An 18,674-nucleotide genomic window follows, 5' to 3' on the forward strand; every position below is an offset into this window, starting at 1 on the left:
AGGGAAAAAAGAAAGTTGGGAAATATAGTGTTTATTTGAGTTTACATTTTCTTTCTTTCTTTTTTTTTTATTAACTTGAGTATTTCTTATATACATTTCGAGTGTTATTCCCTTTCCCGGTTTCTGGGCAAACATCCCCCTCCCTCCTCCCCTTCCTTATAGGTGTTACCCTCCCAACCCTCCCCCCATTGCCGCCCTCCCCCCATAGACTAGTTCACTGGGGGTTCAGTCTTAGCAGGACCCAGGGCTTCCCCTTCCACTGGTGCTCTTACTAGGATATTCATTGCTACCTATGGGGTCAGAGTCCAGGGTCAGTCCATGTATAGTCTTTAGGTAGTGGCTTAGTCCCTGGAAGCTCTGGTTGCTTGACATTGTTCTACTTTTGGGGTCTCGAGCCCCTAATATTTTCTTTTTTAAAATTTTATTTCATAGAATTTTACAATCCAGATTTCATCCCTCTCCCTCTCCGATGAAGCTGTCTCCAACTCCACCTGCAGTCTACCAGATCTCTCCACTCCCTGGGGACTCGAGTGTCTTGAGGATTAAGTGCATCTTCTCTGGTCATGTCCAGAACCAGCAATCCAGTCTTAGTTGCTCCATATTAGCTGGTGCATGATGCTGCATTGATGGCTCAGTGTCTAAAAAAAACACTGGGGTCCAGGTTAGTTAACACTGCTGGTCCTCCTACAGGGTTGCTCCCCTCCTCAGCTTCCTCGAGCTTTTCCCTAGCTCGACCACAGGTGTTAGCAGCTTTTGTTCATTGACTGAGTGCAATTGTCTGCATCTGACTCTTTCAGCTGTTTTTTGGGTCTTTCAGAAGGCAGTCATGTCAGGTCTGTTTTGTGGACATGTCAAAGCATGAGTAATAGGGTCAGGCCTTGGAGACCTGTACTTAATCTGATTCCCAGATATGGTGGGTCACTGGAATTCTTTTTACTCAGGCTCTTCTCTGGTTTTGTCCCTGAAGTTCTTTCAAAGAGGACCAAATATGGGTCAGAATTTTGATTTGTGGATGGCAATCTTATCTGTCACTTGATGCTCTCTTTTCCACATGGAGGTAGACTCTACAAGTTCCCGCTAACCACTCCTGGACATTTCACTGAGTCCTGATAGTATCTTGCTTCTCAGGTCTCTCCAATATTCTAGATCCACACCCCTCCTCCAACCTTTTAGTTCCTGAGGTTGCCTGTTTCCATTCATTCTGCTGGCACTCAGCTTCAGTCCTACTCCCCACCAATATCTGACCATGTTCACCTCTTTCCCTTACAATTTCCTTTCTCACTCAGGACCCCCACTCTTCCCTCCAGAGGTTCATTACTTCTCCCTCTCAAGTGAGATTGAGATTCCTCTTTGGCTATTCAGCTTGTTAAACTTTTATTTTTCCTTTTATAAAAAATGGATATTTTTGTTTACATTTCGAAAATTATTCACTTTCCCAGTTTTCCAGTCAAAACAATCCTATCCCTTCCCCCACCAGTTCTTCTATAAAGGTGCTCCACCTCACCAAACACTCCCTTCCCCAGCACACCCTGACATTCCCCTACACTGGGGGTTCCAGTTTTGGTAGGCCTAAGACCTTCTCTTCCCATTGATGGCCGCCAAGGCCATTCTCTGCAATATATGCAGTTGGAGCAATAGTTATGTCCATGTACAGTCTTTGATTATTAGTATAGTACCAGAAATCTTTGGGTCATTGGCATTGTTGTTCTTATGGACTTGAAAGCAAAATTCTCCAAATATGCTAACAAGAGGTTCGATTGAATTCCACTGGTTTGACAATAACCTTCACTTCTGTAATTGGCACTCACTACCTGGGTATCTCAGGAAAGATGTATATCCGTTTCCTAGCAGCATGCACTTTTTAACATCATCAATCTTATGTAGTTTTGTGGCATATCTATGTATGTATGTATCTCTCATCAATCTTATCTAGATTTGGTGGCTGATATATCTATCAATCTATTCCTCTATCTATCTTCCAATCTATCTGTCTATCTCTATATCTATCTCCATCTATATCTCTATATCAATATCTATCTATATATACACATAAATATATATCTATCTATATATACACACATATCTATATCTAGATCTTTATCTTTACCTTTATCTCTCTCTATATATATATACACACACACATATATATATATATATATATATATATATATATATACATATATATATATATATATATATATATATATATAAATATATTTTTGGTGGTACCTATAACTATGTGGTAGGTGGAATTTTTGGATGGATTTTGTGCATCTAGTTCAAAAATGTAGAATCAGCTAAGGATAATGCCAGTCAGATTCCCTCTTGTTATTATGAACCTATTGAACTTGAGGTTTCTCTGGACATCAAGACATACCTCTTCCTGCCCATCCTCCTCAGTCTTGTGTTTGGCCTGAAGAAAGAATCATGGTAAAACCTCCAAAACCCTTACGTCTGGCCCTGGGAAGAGGAAGGTAGATATTATTGAACTGATATCTAATGGGATTAAAGATCGACATTCTGCAGTCCTTGATGTCTTATTCTTTACTGATGTCTCAAAGTTTTTGGATAAAATAAGGATTTAGGTCTTTATCAAGTAGGTACACAATATTTACACTGTTATATTCACTCTATAGCATGGCACGCTTTGTTGCTAATTCATTGCAAAAAATGGAATTGCAAAACTGAATATTTGAGTACATATTCAGGAATATGAATATATATATATATATATATATATATATATATATATATATATATAGTCTCCTACAAAGCAAAGTACAATATGAAAATGAAATACATTATTCAATCATGTAAGGGTCTGTAGGGAAAATACTGGCCTTTGGGAAACTGAGAAAACCTAGGAAATTGAAGTGTATGTCACAGTAATGGACCTGGGAATAGAATTATTATCCAGAATAAACTCTTCCACCCCATATTCCTAGATCTTTTCTACCCATGCCAAGTGACTGAATAACTTTCTCCATTCAGAGTATGAAACCACTAATTAAGGACAAAGAAGTTTCTTGCTTTAGAGATATCGAGTACATAAAGGTTTCCCCTGTTTCACAGGAGACATACCTCGAAAACGCATTCTCAAAACTGGTCAATGTATGGAAAGCTGTTTAGAGGTAGGCCGTGGCAGTTCTCAGAGACATCATCATTAGGCCTCCTGAAAAATCTCTTTTAACCTGGAGATCCATATCTTTGTCTGTGATGTCCCAAATGTTGTCACGACTGCAACTGCCTCTCATATATTCCTTAAGTACCTCTAGGGTTTATTAATTAGCCTGTAATTCACAGTAAAAATCAATTTGGGAAGGAGTACAAAGAGAATGAAAAGATTGGATATGGGGAGAACGAAGGAAACTGGCCTACCTTCTTGGTATAAAAAAGGAACAAATACGTGGTTCTTGGTAAAACTCAGTGAGTACTTGGTAGGGATTTAGTGGGATTAATAAAGGGATAGCCTTGATCTGAGCCTCCCACCTATGGGAATCAGGACCTCGGAGCCTCTCAGAAGCATCTGACTCCCTGTTCTTATGGTTCCTGGAAGTCAGAGAGTTTATATCATTCCTTTCTTTATTCCAAAAGCCATGTGTTGGGAAGGGCACATTAGAGCTCATGGCCTTTACTCTTTTTGACAAGAAGAAAAAGGTCCTAAGGAAAAATAAGAGACAGGTATTGTGTCCCTAGCTCAGAGTAAACTCCTCCATGTTTTGGGTATCTGTAGTGCAGTCTGGGAAGCAGCAGTGCTATTAGTTGAGACTTCATCATCTCAGTGTTTCCACTCATATTTCCATTGACTACCACTTTACTTTTCTGAGTCAATAGGTTTGATTAGCTGTCAGTTTTCTCTACTTATTTCTTTCATTTTTTTATGTGTTAGCAATTTTTATTGCTTTTTTTAACTTGATGTTTCCTTATATACATTTAATGTTATTTTGTTTGGCATTTTCCTGCACATAAGATTCCTACCCGTATCCTTCCCCTTCTTCTCTAACCCCCTGACTGCGCCTTCACATTCCCTTGAACTGGGAGTCAAACCTAGAGATGACCATAGCTTCTGCTTCCATTCGTGATGAACAAGGCCATTCTCTGCCACATGCAGTCTGAGCCATAGCTCTGTCCGTGTACATTCATTGAACATTGGTCTAGTACCAGAAAGCTCTGGTTTATTGACATTGTTGTTCTTATGGGCTTGAAAGCTCCTTTAGCTCTTGTTATCCCTTCTCAAAATCTGCCAACAAGAGGTCTATTTCAGTTTACTTGTTTGCCAATAGTATTAACTTTTGTAGTTGACATGATCTACCTGTGTCTCTCAAGGGAAACATATATCCGGTTGCTGGCAGAATGCACTTTTTAGCTACATGGATCTTATGTAGTTTTGGTGGCATATATATATATATATATATATATATATATATATATATATATATATATATACTTTTTTGGTTCATTAAGCTATTTGGTTAGATGGAATGGAGGCGTGGATTCTGAGCAACCAGGTCAAGAATATAGAGTTCAGAAATGACAATGCAATAATAGATTCCCTCTTGTTCTTCTGAACCTATTGAAGTTGATGTTTCACTGGTCTTCTTTCTGCCAATCCTCAGGAATCTTATGTTTGGTTTTCAGAGAGAATCATGGTAAAACATCCGACCCTCAAGTCTAGCAATGGGAACACAGGAAGGTAGACAGTGTTGTACTGATACCAAATAGGACTAGAGAACAGAATTCTATACTCATTTTGTCCTTTTCTTTGGTGAAAATGGAATTGGAGACAGAAATTTTGAGTACACACACAGGAATATTTATATAGTCTCTTAAGAAGGAATGTACAATGAGAAAGTGAAATACAATATTCATTCAATTAAGGTCTGCATGCAAAATACTGGCCTTTGGGAAATAGGGAAATCCTGTGATATTGAACTGTATGTCACAGGAATGGACCTGGGAATAAAATATTATCTAGAAGAATCTCCTCCACTCTATGTTCCTAAATCTTTTCTAGCCATGATAAGCCCCTGACTAACTTTGTCCTTTCAGAGCATGTAACGACTAATGAAGCAAAGTGAAGTCTCTAGCTTTACAGAGATGTAGTATGTATAGGTTTCCACTGTTTTACAGGACACATTCCTGGAAATGTCACTCCAAATCTGGTCAATGTAAAAAACAGTTGTTTAGCAAGTAAGCCAAGGCGGTTCTCAATGACATCATCATTAGGCTTCCCTGAAAAATCTCTTGTATCCTTGAGAGACCTCGAATCTTTTGTGATGTCACAATTGTTGTCCTGACTTCACCTGCCTATCAGATATTCCTTCAGTACATCTAGTGTTTACTAATTGGCCTGTAATGCATTATAAACAGCCATTTAGGAGGGAGAACACAGAGAATGAAGTGATCAGACATGAGGAGTAGGAACCTGGCCTTCTGTCTTGGTATAAATAAAGAAATTCGTGGTCAATGGGAAAGCTCCTTGAGTCTTTGGTAGGGATTGAGTAGTTTCACTTTGGAGATAGCATTGATCTGAGCCCTCCACATATGGGAATCAGGAGCAGGGATCCTCTCAGAAGCATCTGGACTTCCCTGCTTGTTATTTTTCTTGGTATTCAGATAATATATATAATTCATTTCTTTATCACAAAATCCAGGTTTTGGGAATGACAATATAGTTATTCGTGAGAGCTCATGGCTTTTATCCTTTTGCCAAGAAGGAAAAGGTCCTAAGGAAAAAGGTAAGGCAAGTATTGTGTTCAGCACAGAGTAAACTCCTCCATGCATTGGATTCTAATTATGCAGTTTGTGTCTGGCCCTGATATCTGGGAGGGAGAAATGCTTCTAGATGAAACTTCATCATATAAGTCTTTTCACTAGTATTACTCTACTATTCCCTTACAGTGACCCCTTAAAATTCTGAGTTAATAGGTGTGATTACAGTACAGTTTTCTTTTCTTTTATTTCTTTCATTACAAAAAATTAACAAATTCTATTGCTTTTTTAATGGATATTTCTAAATTTACATTTAAAATAGTATTTCCTTTCCCATTTTCCTGACTATAAGGTCCCTTACCGGTCCCCTTACCCTTCTCCTATAATTCCCCTGGACATTCACTTGAACTGGGTGACAAACCAAGGCAGGACCAATGGTTCTCCTTCCACTGTTGCCCAACAAGGCTATCTCTGCATCATATGCAGTTGGAGCCATAGGTCTGTTCATGTACATTCTTTGAATATTGGTATACTACCAGAAAGCTCTGATTCATTCACATTGTTGTTTCTATGGGATTGAAAGCACCTTCACCTCTTCTAATCCTTTCGCAAAATCTGCCAATAAGAAGTTTGTTTCCAGTTCACAGGTTTGCCCCTAGGGTTCACGTTTTGGTTTGCCCTGAAATTATCTGTGTTTGATGCTAATTCCACTGCAGCAAGGTCAGCTGCATAGTCCTGTACTCAGAACTCAGGTGACATCACCAGTACCACCTCCCCATTGAATTTGTAAAGTATATGTGAGTGGCAGAAATAGGATAGAAGGAGGGTTATCATGGGAGGAGAAGGAAAAATGGGCGGGAGAGAAGTTTGAAGGAAGAGGGGGAGACTAGAGGAAAAAAGAGCGAAAGGAAGATGACAAAGTGAGAAACCATGGTAGATTAATTTAAGATTCTGCTATGTAGTTACATGTCGTTGCTAATGTTCCTAAGTGAGAGATGGTACCCGGGTTTGTATTTTAAGTGGGCAATTATATCTAATCAACTGGATCAAAGATTATTGTGTTGTGTATTCTTTATGTGAGGGTTTGTGTATAGGAAAGTGTGGTCGACATGAAACACTGGGAAGCCGAGGAGTGGGAATGTATTTCAGCCAATATATCTAGCAGAGAAATTCAGACACTTCAGTGCCAGAGTTAGCAGGGTAAGAGACAAATTTACTTTTTTATTTTTATATTTTTACAATTACACACTCACTTCTGTATTTGATATGCTCTAGCTGTGTCTCTCAGGAAATATCTACATCCTTGTTCCTGACAGAATGCACTTCTTAGCTTCATCAATCTTATATAGTTTTGATGAGCGATGTATATATATATATACATATATATATACATATATATATATATTATACACACACACACACACACACACACACACACACACACATGGGTCACTCCTACAGCTATGAGGATAGATGGAATTTTCACATGGTTTCTCTGAACGAAGTCAAGAATGGAGAATCCACAAATGGCAATGCCAAAGATTCCCTCTTGTTCTTTTGAACATACTGAAGTTGAGGTACTTGGGACTTTATCTTTTCAAGTAGGTACACAATATTTACACTGTTATATTCACTCTATAGCTGAACCACATTTTTGACAAATTCATTGAAGAAAAATGGAATTGGAAAACAGAAATTTTGAGTACTCATTCAGAAAGATTTATAATGTCCTGTATCGAGAAATTTACACAAAGAAAGTGAAAACCCACTTCTAAAACCCTCAAGTCTGGCCAAGGGAACACAGGAAGGTACACAGTGTAGTACAGATATCAAGTGTGACTAGAGAACCGAAATGTACCGCCATGTAGCACTTTGTTTTATTGATGTTCCTTAATCTTTGGATAAAATAAGTATCTGGGAGCTTATCATTTGAAATAGATACACAGTATTTAGACTTTTATACTCACTCTACTGGTGGACCCCTTTTCTTGCCAAAATCATAGCAGACAATGGAATTGGAAAACAAAATTTTTGAGTACATATTCACGAATATTTATAAAGTCATCTATCAACGAATGTACAATAAGAAAGTGAAATACAATATTCATTCACCTAAAGGTCTGTAGGGAAATTACTGGCCTATACAAAACAGAAAAAAACCTAGAAAATTGAACTGTATGTCACAGGAATGGACCTGGGAATAAAAATATTATCCAGAAGAATCTCCTACACTCCAATTTCCTAGACCATTTCTACCCATGCCAGGACCCTGACAAACTTTCTCCAGTCAGAGCATGTATCCACTATGGAAGCAAAGAGAATTCTCTAGCTTTAGAGAGATGGAGTACATAAAGGTTTCCCCAGTGTCACAGGAGACATACCTTGAAAAGAAACTGTCAACACTGGTCAATGAAAGGAAATCTCTTTAGAGGTAGGCCATGGCAGTTCTCATTTACATAATCATTAGGCACTCCATGAAAAATCTCTTGTATCCTGGAGATCCCTAGCTTCTCTGATTTCACATGTGTTGTCGTGAGTGCAAATGCCTCTTGGATATTCCTTCGGTACCTATTGGGTTTACTAATTGTCCTGTAGTTCAGAGGAAAAATCAATTTGGGAGTGAGAATAAAGAGGATGAAAAGCTCAGAGATGGGGAGAATGAAGATGGCCTTCAGTCATGTTATTAAAAAAAGGAAGAAATTTATCGACCATGGGAAATCTCACAGAGTCCTTGCTAGGAGTTGAGTAGGTATGTGGAAGAGATTGAATTGATCTGAGCCTTCCACACATGGGTACAGGAGCTTGGAGCCTGTCAGAAGCACCTGGAATTCCCTGCTTCTAGTGGTTCCTGTAAGTCTGAGAGTTTATATTATTAATATCTTTGTCCCAAAAGCCAGGTGTTGGGAAGGGCACTGTTCTTCTCCTTAGAGCTTGTGGCTTTTATTTTTTAGCCCAGAAGAAAAAGGTCCTAAGGACGTAGTGAAAGACAAGTATTGTGTCCTCAGCTCAGAGTAAACTCCTCGATTATTTGGATACCTATAGTGCAGTTTGTGTCTGATACTGGTATTTGGGAGGGAGGCATGCTTCTACTTCATCATATCTGTCTTCCCACTAGTATTACTCTGACTCCCATTGCCTGATAGTGACCCTTTAGATTTCTCAGTAAATATGTGTGATTAGCTGGCAGTTTTCTTATTTTTAACTTATTGAATTGTTTTTTTTATTTTTTAGCAATTTTTTGCTTTGTTTTTTCCATTTTACATTTCAAATATTTTTGCCTTTCCTAGTTTCCTGCCCATAAGATCCCTAACCGTTCCCCCTACCCTTCTTGTATAATTGCCTTTACTTCCCTTTGACATTCCCTTGAATTTGTAATAAAACCTAGTTTAGACCAAGGGCATCTCCTTCCATTGGTGCCCAACAAGGACATTTTCTGCTACATATGCAGTTGGAGCCATAGGTCTATCCATGTACAATCTTTGAATATTCGTATAGTACCAGAAAACTCTGGTTTGTTGACATTGTTTTATTAATTGGAATAAAAGCTCCTTCAGCTCTTGTAATCCTTTCTCAAAATCTACCAACAAGTGATCTGTTTTTAGTTCACTGGTTTCCTCTCTCTCTCTCTCTCTCATATATATATATATATATATATATATATATATATATATATATATATATATATAAACTATGAGGTTAGACAGATTTTTAACATGAATTTTGAGAAACATGGTGAAGAAAGTAGAATCCACAAATTACATTGCCAAATAGACTCTCTCCTGTTCTTATGAACCTAAGAAGCTGAGGTTTCAATGGACCTCAAGCCATTCCTCATCCTGCACATCCTCCTGAATATTGTTTGGCCTCAATATAGAATCATGGTAAAATATCCAAACCCCTCAAGTCTCTTCCTGGTAACACAGGAAGGTAGGTATTAGAGAACTGATATCTAATGGCACTAGAGAACCGCATTCTCTAGCCCATACTGACCATTGCTTCAAAGATGTCTTGTAATTTTTGGATAAAATAAGAATATGGGAGTTTATCATTTGAACAAGGTACACAATATTTACACTTTTATATTCTCTCTATAGCTGTGCCCCCATTGTTGCCACAATTATTGCAAAAAATTGAATTTGAAAATGGAATTTTTGAGTAAACATTCAGGACAAAAAATATATATAATTATATATATATATATATATATATATATATATAATGTCTGAATATATATATAATGTCTGAAGAAAGAATCATGGTAAAACCTCCAAAACCCTCAAATCTTGCTCTGGAACAACTGGAAGGTAGATATTAGAGACCTGATATGTAATAGAACTGCAGAACCACATTCCATGTTGTCCTTTGTCTTACTGATGTCTGGTTATTTATGGATAAAATAAGGATTTGGGAGTTTATCATTTGAAGGAGGTACACAATATTTACACTGTTATATTCACTCTATAGCTGTGACCCGCTTGTTCACAAATTCATTGCAAATATGGAATTAGAAAAATGAAATTTTTGAGTACACATGTAGGAATACACACACACACACACACACACACACACATATATATATATATATATATATATATATATATATATATATATATATATAATTTCCCCTGTCAATGAATGTACAATCAGAAAATGTAACACAATATTCATCAATTAAAGGTCTGTAGGGAAAATACAGGCACCTGGGAAACAGAGAAAACCTAGGGATTGAACATATGTCACAGGATTGGAACTGGGAATAAAATTAATCACCAGAGGAATCTCCTTCCTTCCATGTTCCTAGATCTTTCTTACCCATGAAAAGCCCCTGACTAACTTTCTTCATTCAGAGCATGTAATCACTAATAAAGCAGATAGAACTCCCTAGCTTTAGAGAGATGTAGCATAAAAGGTTTCCACTGTGTCACAGGAGACACTTCTGGAAAGGGCACCTCCAAATCTGATCAATGTAAGGAAATCTGCTCAGCAGGTCTGCCATTGCAGTTCTCAGTGACATCATCATTAGGGCCTCCATGAAAAATCTCTTGTAACCTGGAGAGCCTTACCTTCTTCTGTGATGTCACAAGTGTTGTATTGAAATCAACTACCTCTAGATATCCCTTCCATATATCTATGGTTTACTAATTAGCCTCTAATTAATACTAAAGAGCCATTTGGGAGGGGGAGAACAAATAGTATGAAGAGTTCAGAGATGGGAAGAAGGAAGCTGTCCTTCTGTCTTGGTATAAAAGAAAAGAAGAAATATGTGGTTCTTGGGAAAATAGCATGGGGAAATGGCTTTAGTTCTTTTGTTCTCTGGGTTAACAGAGATCTTGGAGAAGTTTCTGAACATCCTAAAGACCTTTTGGCAGATGGTAAAGTTTCTAGATTCCTCTTTTTAGATTTCGAGAGTCCTAGGGATTTTATGACTGATGGTAAATGTTTTCCAGGGAGAGTGCTAGAGCCAGATTGATTTTTCGATACTTTAGAAGACATGGAATTTTTCTGATATACTTGGGCTAATGGGAAAAGGTCTAAATGATTTTTTTTGATGTGGACTTTCCCTCAGAAATTCGGAAATATATAAAAACATTTTTTTTTTATTTTTGAAGTCGAATTTTCACAATGACAAATTAGTTTGAGGACGGAGAACACTTTCTGGAGCGCTAGAGAGGGGAGAAGAAATTCCCTGAAATCCTAGGGTAGATGGTGAACATGCCTTTTTGGTAGAGGGAGGAGTTACTTGAGCATCTTGGGATAATATGGAATGTCCAGCATGCCTTTTTAAGTTTTGGCAACTTTCCACAATTCCTTCAACATTTTTCGAATGTTCCAAGGCCCTTTGGCCAGATGGAGAAGGTGTGGGACTCACCTGAGGAGTTGCTGTGGCTTTTGGTGTCTCTGATAGCAGAAGAAGGCACACGATCCCTTTTGGAAGAAGGGAGAAGGTAAAAACTGTCTCCCTTAGAGGAGAAATTTCTCAAGACTCCATCAGAAGGATCAAATCTTAAACCTTTGTTTCTAGAAACTGGATGCCTGTGGTCCACATTGGTAGAGGGAGAATGTCAACTATTTCTCCCCAGAGTGGACACGTGAAATAAATCTGCTTGGGTAGATGGGGATAGCTGCAATGCATGCTGTTCAGATGCAGTTGATCCTAAGACATCCTTCTCAGATGAGGAAGGTCTTAATGTACCGTGTATATGTGTGGAAATCCTGACTGTGACGTCAGAATGGGGGGAAGGTAATAGAGCTATCTCTGAAGATGTGACCTCTCCTAGAGCATCATGGACATATGTGATAGGTCTAAGAGCCTCATGAGCAGATAAGAATGTTTCTAGATATCATTGTGTAATTGTGGAAGTTCCAAGAAAAAAATTCTTCTGCTGGAGAAGTGGAAACACACTTTCATATAGAAGTGTCAGGTTCCCTAGCCTGCTTGATAGGCAAAACAGGTTCCAAGGCCCCTTCAGAAGATAAAGTAAAATCCAGAGAATTTGAGGTATTTGGCAGATGCTCTGGGTCTGATTGTGGGTATAAAGAAGGACTGGGAACCCTTTCTGCATATTTGTAAGAGTGTGTAGCTTCTTCTGTAGTTGGGGAAGATGGCTGATCTTGAGGAGATAAGGAACTTCCTATAGCCTCCTATGAAGTTTGAGGAGATCATATGGCTTCTTTTCAAAAATGTAATCCAAGGAATCTGTTTCCTCAGATGTCGAGGATGCTACAGACACTGGTGTTTTCATATCATGTTCCCCCACTCCTCGTTCACATATGGTTGGATCCATAACCTTCTCTACAGATGGAATATGTCCTAGAACATCTTTTGTACATGTGTCACATCCACAAGCCATTTCAAATGATGTGGTTGTGTGTAGAACTCCTCTTTTAGATGTGTCTTGTCCCACAGTCTCTTTATGAGATAGGGTATTACTCAGAGAGTCCTGCTCAGTTTTGGGAAATTCTAGCATCTCCGATGTATATGTGGAAAGTTTTGGAGCCTCTCCTTTCAGGACAGAATGACCTAGAGTCCCCTGAGGAGGTAGGGGATGTTTCATCTTCTCTGTACCTTGTATAAATATGGAGTCTGCATGGCTCATTGACTGTGTGGTGTGATAAATTTGGATCTTTTGGGACTGATGACAAGTCATGAGGGTCCTTTTCAGTGGTAGAGGATATTTGAATAATTGTTGTATAAGGACTTTTGAAGTACTGGGGGAGATGTTGTGTGTGCTAGATCACATTTTTATGTACAGGAGGCACATGAGTCCCTTGGGTGGACACAGAATTTTCTACCACATATTGCATGGGTGTGGAACTCTTAAGAGCCCCTTCGGAAACTGTAAATGGCTCTGATCTAATGGTGTACATGCAAAATTTTTGTCTCTGCTAGGGCTGGTTTGTGTATTATATGAGGTTCACTTGGGGATTTGTGACCGCATTTTGTCCCCCTTCGAGCATAAGTGATGATTTAAGCCCATTTTTAATAGTGGAGGACTTTGAAGGTCGTTTTGGTTTAATAGGGAAGTTCTGAAATCCCTTTTGTCAGCAGTATCAGGTTTCAAGCGCATTTTACCCGAAGCAGATAGCATAAGACACTTTGGTGGAAATGGGGGACATCTTTGACTGTCTTTGTGAGTGGACATAGCTCTCTGTCCTGCTTTGGCAGCTGGCGCAGTTATTAAAGTCTCGTGTGGAGAGGGGGCAGGAATTAAACCATTTGTGGAATATGAGAAATCACTGAGATTACCTTTAAGAGAAGAAGTTTTGCAGCCATCTTTCACTGATGGGGAGTGTTGTAACTCCCCTTGAACAGAGGGGTCTTCTCCAACACACTTGGGAGAATTGGAAAGAAAGGAGACCTGTAGGATAGGGAATGAACTTTTGAAACTCCTTTCACAACCCTGTGGGACAGAGAGCTGATCACCCAGAAGAGTGAGCAATACTGAGACTTCATGGAAGGAGAAACTGCTACTTCTGCCCACCTGTGCCCACATTCCTAGCCCAAGAGGAAACTGCATAGTGCCTCTGGACACATGAATATAGGAGCAGTCAAGCTTCAGGAGTTCTGCAGTCCAAACTGCACCTGGATCTGAACTGGTCCAAACAGCATCCTACACCCAAATCTCATGTGGGGTGGGGAAGTCTTAGACCATAAGAAGGGCAGAAACCCCTGAGAACTCTGCTTACATTCTTGATTTAAGAAAAAAATAACACCTAGCTACATCTGGGCCTCCTGTGCATTGGGACATAGGACCAGTAGGGGCTGGAAATTTCTGGTTGGGCCTCTCATAGAGAGCTGAAAGTCAGCCCGAGGAGCATCATCAGGCCTGAGACCAGAGGTGATTCCAACTGTTTTGCTCTAAGTGAGCTGACTGGTGGTCTCAGGATACACAAAGGCAGAACTCCTCTTGGACCAGGCACTATCTGTTTCTAGCTGGCTAATGAACCTTGCTGATCCTGGTCCAGAACTCCCTGCTCCTAGAGACTGTGGGAGACAGAGTTGATCACCCAGGAGTGTGGGCAATACTGAGCCTACAAGGCACAGAGACTGCCACTTCTGGCCCAAGACAGTGCCTCTGGACCCAGGAATATAGGAGGAGTAAAAGTGAAGGAGCACCATGTTCCAGACTGTGCCTGGATCTGAACTGAAGTGGTCAAACAGCTCCCTGTACACAAATCCTGACGGTGGAGGAACTAGATCTTTAGAAGAGCAGATACTCCTGGGAAACCAGAGGAGACTACTCTCTGCCCAGATTCCTGACTCAAGAGGAGAACAACTTGTCCCTTCTGTGCCCCCTCCCCACACAGAAGGAGCTAGGAGAAGTATGGGAATTTCCTTCCGGTTCCTGCCCACAGGGACAGCTGAAAGCCAGTGGACAGGAGCAACTACATGCCTGAGAGCAGAATACACTGTTCCAATAACTGGGTAAAAGAAAACAGGAAAACTGGTCTACAGCAGTCCTGACACACGAGCCTACAGGATGGTCAAGACACTGTCAGAAAGAGCAAGACAAATTAACTCCGGAGACAACCTGATGGCTGGTCAGGAACACAAACAACAGAAATCAAGACTACCTGTACTCATCAGAACCCAATTCTCCAATCAAAACAAACACTGGATATCTATACACACCAGAAAAGAAAGATCTAGACTTAAATTCACATTTTATTACGACGGTGGAGGATGTTAAGAAGGTCATAAATAACTCCCTTAAGAAAATACAGGACAGCGTTTAGGGAATTTGCTCAGTGTTAGAGCGCTTGACAAGCAAGCACAGGGCCCTGGGTTCGATCCCCAGCTCTGAAAAATAAAAAAGTTAAAAAAAAGAAATTAAAGGACAACAGAAAATAAAGAAGTAAACTTGTAGAATCTCAGAAAGAGGGACCACAAAACTACCTTAAAGAACTACTGGAAAAACAGCAAAACAGGAGAAGGAAATGAACAAAATCATTTAGGAGTTAAAAATGGAAATAGAAACAATAAAGAAAGCACAAAGGAAGACAACCCTGGAGATGGAAAACCTAGGAAAGAGACCAGAAGTCATAGATGTGAGAATCACCAACAGGATAAAGAGATAGAAGACATAATCTAAGAAGCAGAAGATTCCATAGAAAACATTGATAGAACTGTCAAAGATAATGTAAAACTGAAAAGCACCGAGCCCAAAACATACAGGAAATCGAGGACACAATGAAAAGATCAAACTTAAGGATAACAGGTATAGAAGAGAGTAAAGACTGCCAACATCAAGGGACGGTAATAATTTAAACAAAATTGTAGAATAAAACTTCCCTAATCTAAATAAAGAGATGCCCATAAACATACACAAAGCCAACAGAACTTTAAATAGATTGGACCAGAAAAGGATATCCTCCCATCACATAATAGTCAAAACACCAAATGCACAAAACAAATAAAAATACTAAAAGCAGTTAAGCAAAAGGTTAAATAACATATAATTGCAAACCTATCAGAATTACTCCAGAATTCTCACCAGAGACTATGAAATCCAGAAGATCCTGGACAGGTGTCATAAAGACAGTAAGAGAAAATAAACCCCAGCCAAGGCTACTGTATCCAGCAAAAAATAACAAAGATGGAAAAACCAAGATATTCCATGACAAACCCAAATATACACAATATCTTTCTATATATCCAGTAATACAAAGGACACTAACTGGCAAGCCCCATCACAAAGAGGCAAGAAAAATCATAGACAAAGCAAGAAATTAATCTTTTCCTAACAAAACAAAGAGAACCACACAAACATAACCTACCTCCAATTGTGAAAATAAGAGAAAGTGACCATCACTATTCCTTAATATCTCTCAACTTCAGTGGTCTCAATTTCCCATTAAAAAGACACAGACTGACAAACTGGATATGTAATGAGGACCCAGCGTTTTGCACTACAGGAAACACACTTCTGAGACAAAGACAGACACTATCTCAGAGTAAAAGGCTGGAAAAAAACTTTCCAAGCAAATGGTCTGAAGGAGCAAGCTGGAGTAGCCATTCAAATATCATATAAAATCTACTTTCAACCAAAAGTCTTCAAAAAGCATAAGGAAGGAAACTTCATATTCATCAATGGAAAAATACACCAAGATGAACTCGAAATCATAAATATCTATGCTCCAAATACAAGGCTACCTACATACATAAAAGAAATATTCCTAAAGCTCAAAGAACACATGGCCCGCAAATAATTATAGTAGGAGATTTCAACACGCCATTCTCATCACTGGACAGATCACAGAAACAGACATTAAACAGAAACATAGAGTAACATAAGTTATAAACCAAATGGACTTAACAGATATTTAGAGAATATTCTATCCTAAAATAAAAGGATATACCTTCTTCTCACAACCTCATGGCATTTTTGAAACATTGATCGTATAATCAGTCAAAAAGCAGGCCTCAAAGGAAACAGAAGATAGAATTAATCCCATGTACCCTATCAGACCACCATTGGCTAAGGCGATTCTTCAATAACAATTAGGAAAGAATGCTCACATATACATGGAAGTTACATAATGCTCTACTCAATAATACCTTGGTTCAAGGAAAAATTAAAGGAAGAAATTAAATACTTCTTAGAATTCACTGAAAATGAAGGTACAATATACCAAAACTCTTGGAACACAATGAAAGCTGTGCTAAGACGAAACTCATAGCTCTGAGTGCCTGCAGAAAGAAACAGGAGAGAACATACATCACCAGCTTGCCAATAACCTTAAACTTCTCGAACAAAAAGAAGCAAATACATGCAGGAGTAGTAGAAGGCAGGAAATAATCAAACTCAGAGTTGAAAACAACCAAGCAGAAAAAAGGGACCATACAAAGAATCAACATAACCAATACCTGTTTCTCTGAGAAAAATCAACAGGATACATTGACCCATAGGCAGACTAACCAGACGATACAGAGAGTGTGTCCAAATTAACAAAATCAAATATTAAAAAGAGAGACATAACAGCACAATCAGAGGAAATTAAAAAAAAAATCATTGTACTACAAAAGCCTTTCTTCAAAAAACTTGAAAATCTGGAGAAAAAGGACTATTTTCTAGACAAATACAAGGTACCAAAGCTAAATCAGGAAAAGATAAACCATTTAAACAACCCATAACTCCCAAAGGCATATAAGCAATCATCAAAACTCTCCCAACCAAAAAGAGTCCAGGATCAGATGGGTTTAGAGCAAAATCCATCCAAAATACACTGAAAATTTCGTAACAATATTGTCCAAACTATTCCATAAAATTTAAACAGATGGTGTACTACCAAACTGCTTTCATGAAGCCACAATTACTCTTATCACTAAAACACAGAAAGACCCAACAAAGAAAGAGAACTTCAGACCAATTTCTCTTATCAATATCGACACAAAAATACTCAATGAAATTCTTGCACACCTAATCCTACAACACATTAAACAATCATCCACTATGATTAAGTAGGATTCATCCCAGGCTTTCAGGGATCCTTTAATATACAGAAAATCAACAACGTAATTCACTATATAACAAACTCAAAGATAAAAACCACATGATCCTTTCATTAGATGCTGAGAAAGATTTTGACAAAATTCAACATCCCTTCATGATAAAAGTCCTGGAAAGTACAGAAATTTAAGGCCCATACCTAAACATATAGAGCAAATCTGTGCCTAATATTAAACTAAGTGAAGAGAAACTTAAAGCATTCACACTGAAATCAGGAACTAGACAAGGCTGCCCACTATCTCACAATTTATTCGATATAGTTCTAGACATCTTAGCCAGAACAAACAGCCACTGAAGGAGGTCAAAAGGATATAGATTGGAAAGGAAGAAGTCAAAATAGCACTGGTTGTAGTTGATATGATATTATACTTAGTGACCTCAAAAGTTCCACAAGAGAATTACTTGCAGGGAGCAGCCCGGTAAAACAAAGATGGCGCTGACATCCAGTCCCGTCTGAAGGTAAGTAACTTACTGCACATGGGCAACCTTTTCCCCTTGCTTGGGAGGTCTTATGATAATGAGGTGATCCGGCACCCTCCTGTGGTGAACATCAGTACTGTGGGTGCGCGTGTTTTGCACCTGGCTTCAGTCTGGCTGGGGTGGTACTATGCTAATGGGGTGGTTCATGCTGGGCCAATCTCTGGAGGACATGTAGCTGGGAAGATGGTGGGGTGATAGTGGGGTGATTCGTGCTCCTCCATTCCCTGAAAGATGATTAGCATACTGTTGTGTACATAAGGCGAGTGACTTGCCGCCCGTGGTCCCACTGCCAACAATGAAGTGGTCCTGCAGTAAAGGCTGTTGAGAAGAATCCGACCGTGTTGTATCTTCCTTGCCATCCTAGGTGGGCACGACAATTACTAAGCCTGATAAACAATTTCGGAAATGTGGCTGGGTATAAAAATAACTCTGCACAAAAGCTAAGCAAGTGGAGAAAGAAACTAGGGATAT

This window comes from Rattus norvegicus, chromosome Y, assembly GCF_021556685.1.
Source record: "Rattus norvegicus strain SHRSP/BbbUtx chromosome Y, alternate assembly SHRSP_T2T, whole genome shotgun sequence".
NCBI lineage: Eukaryota > Metazoa > Chordata > Mammalia > Rodentia > Muridae > Rattus > Rattus norvegicus.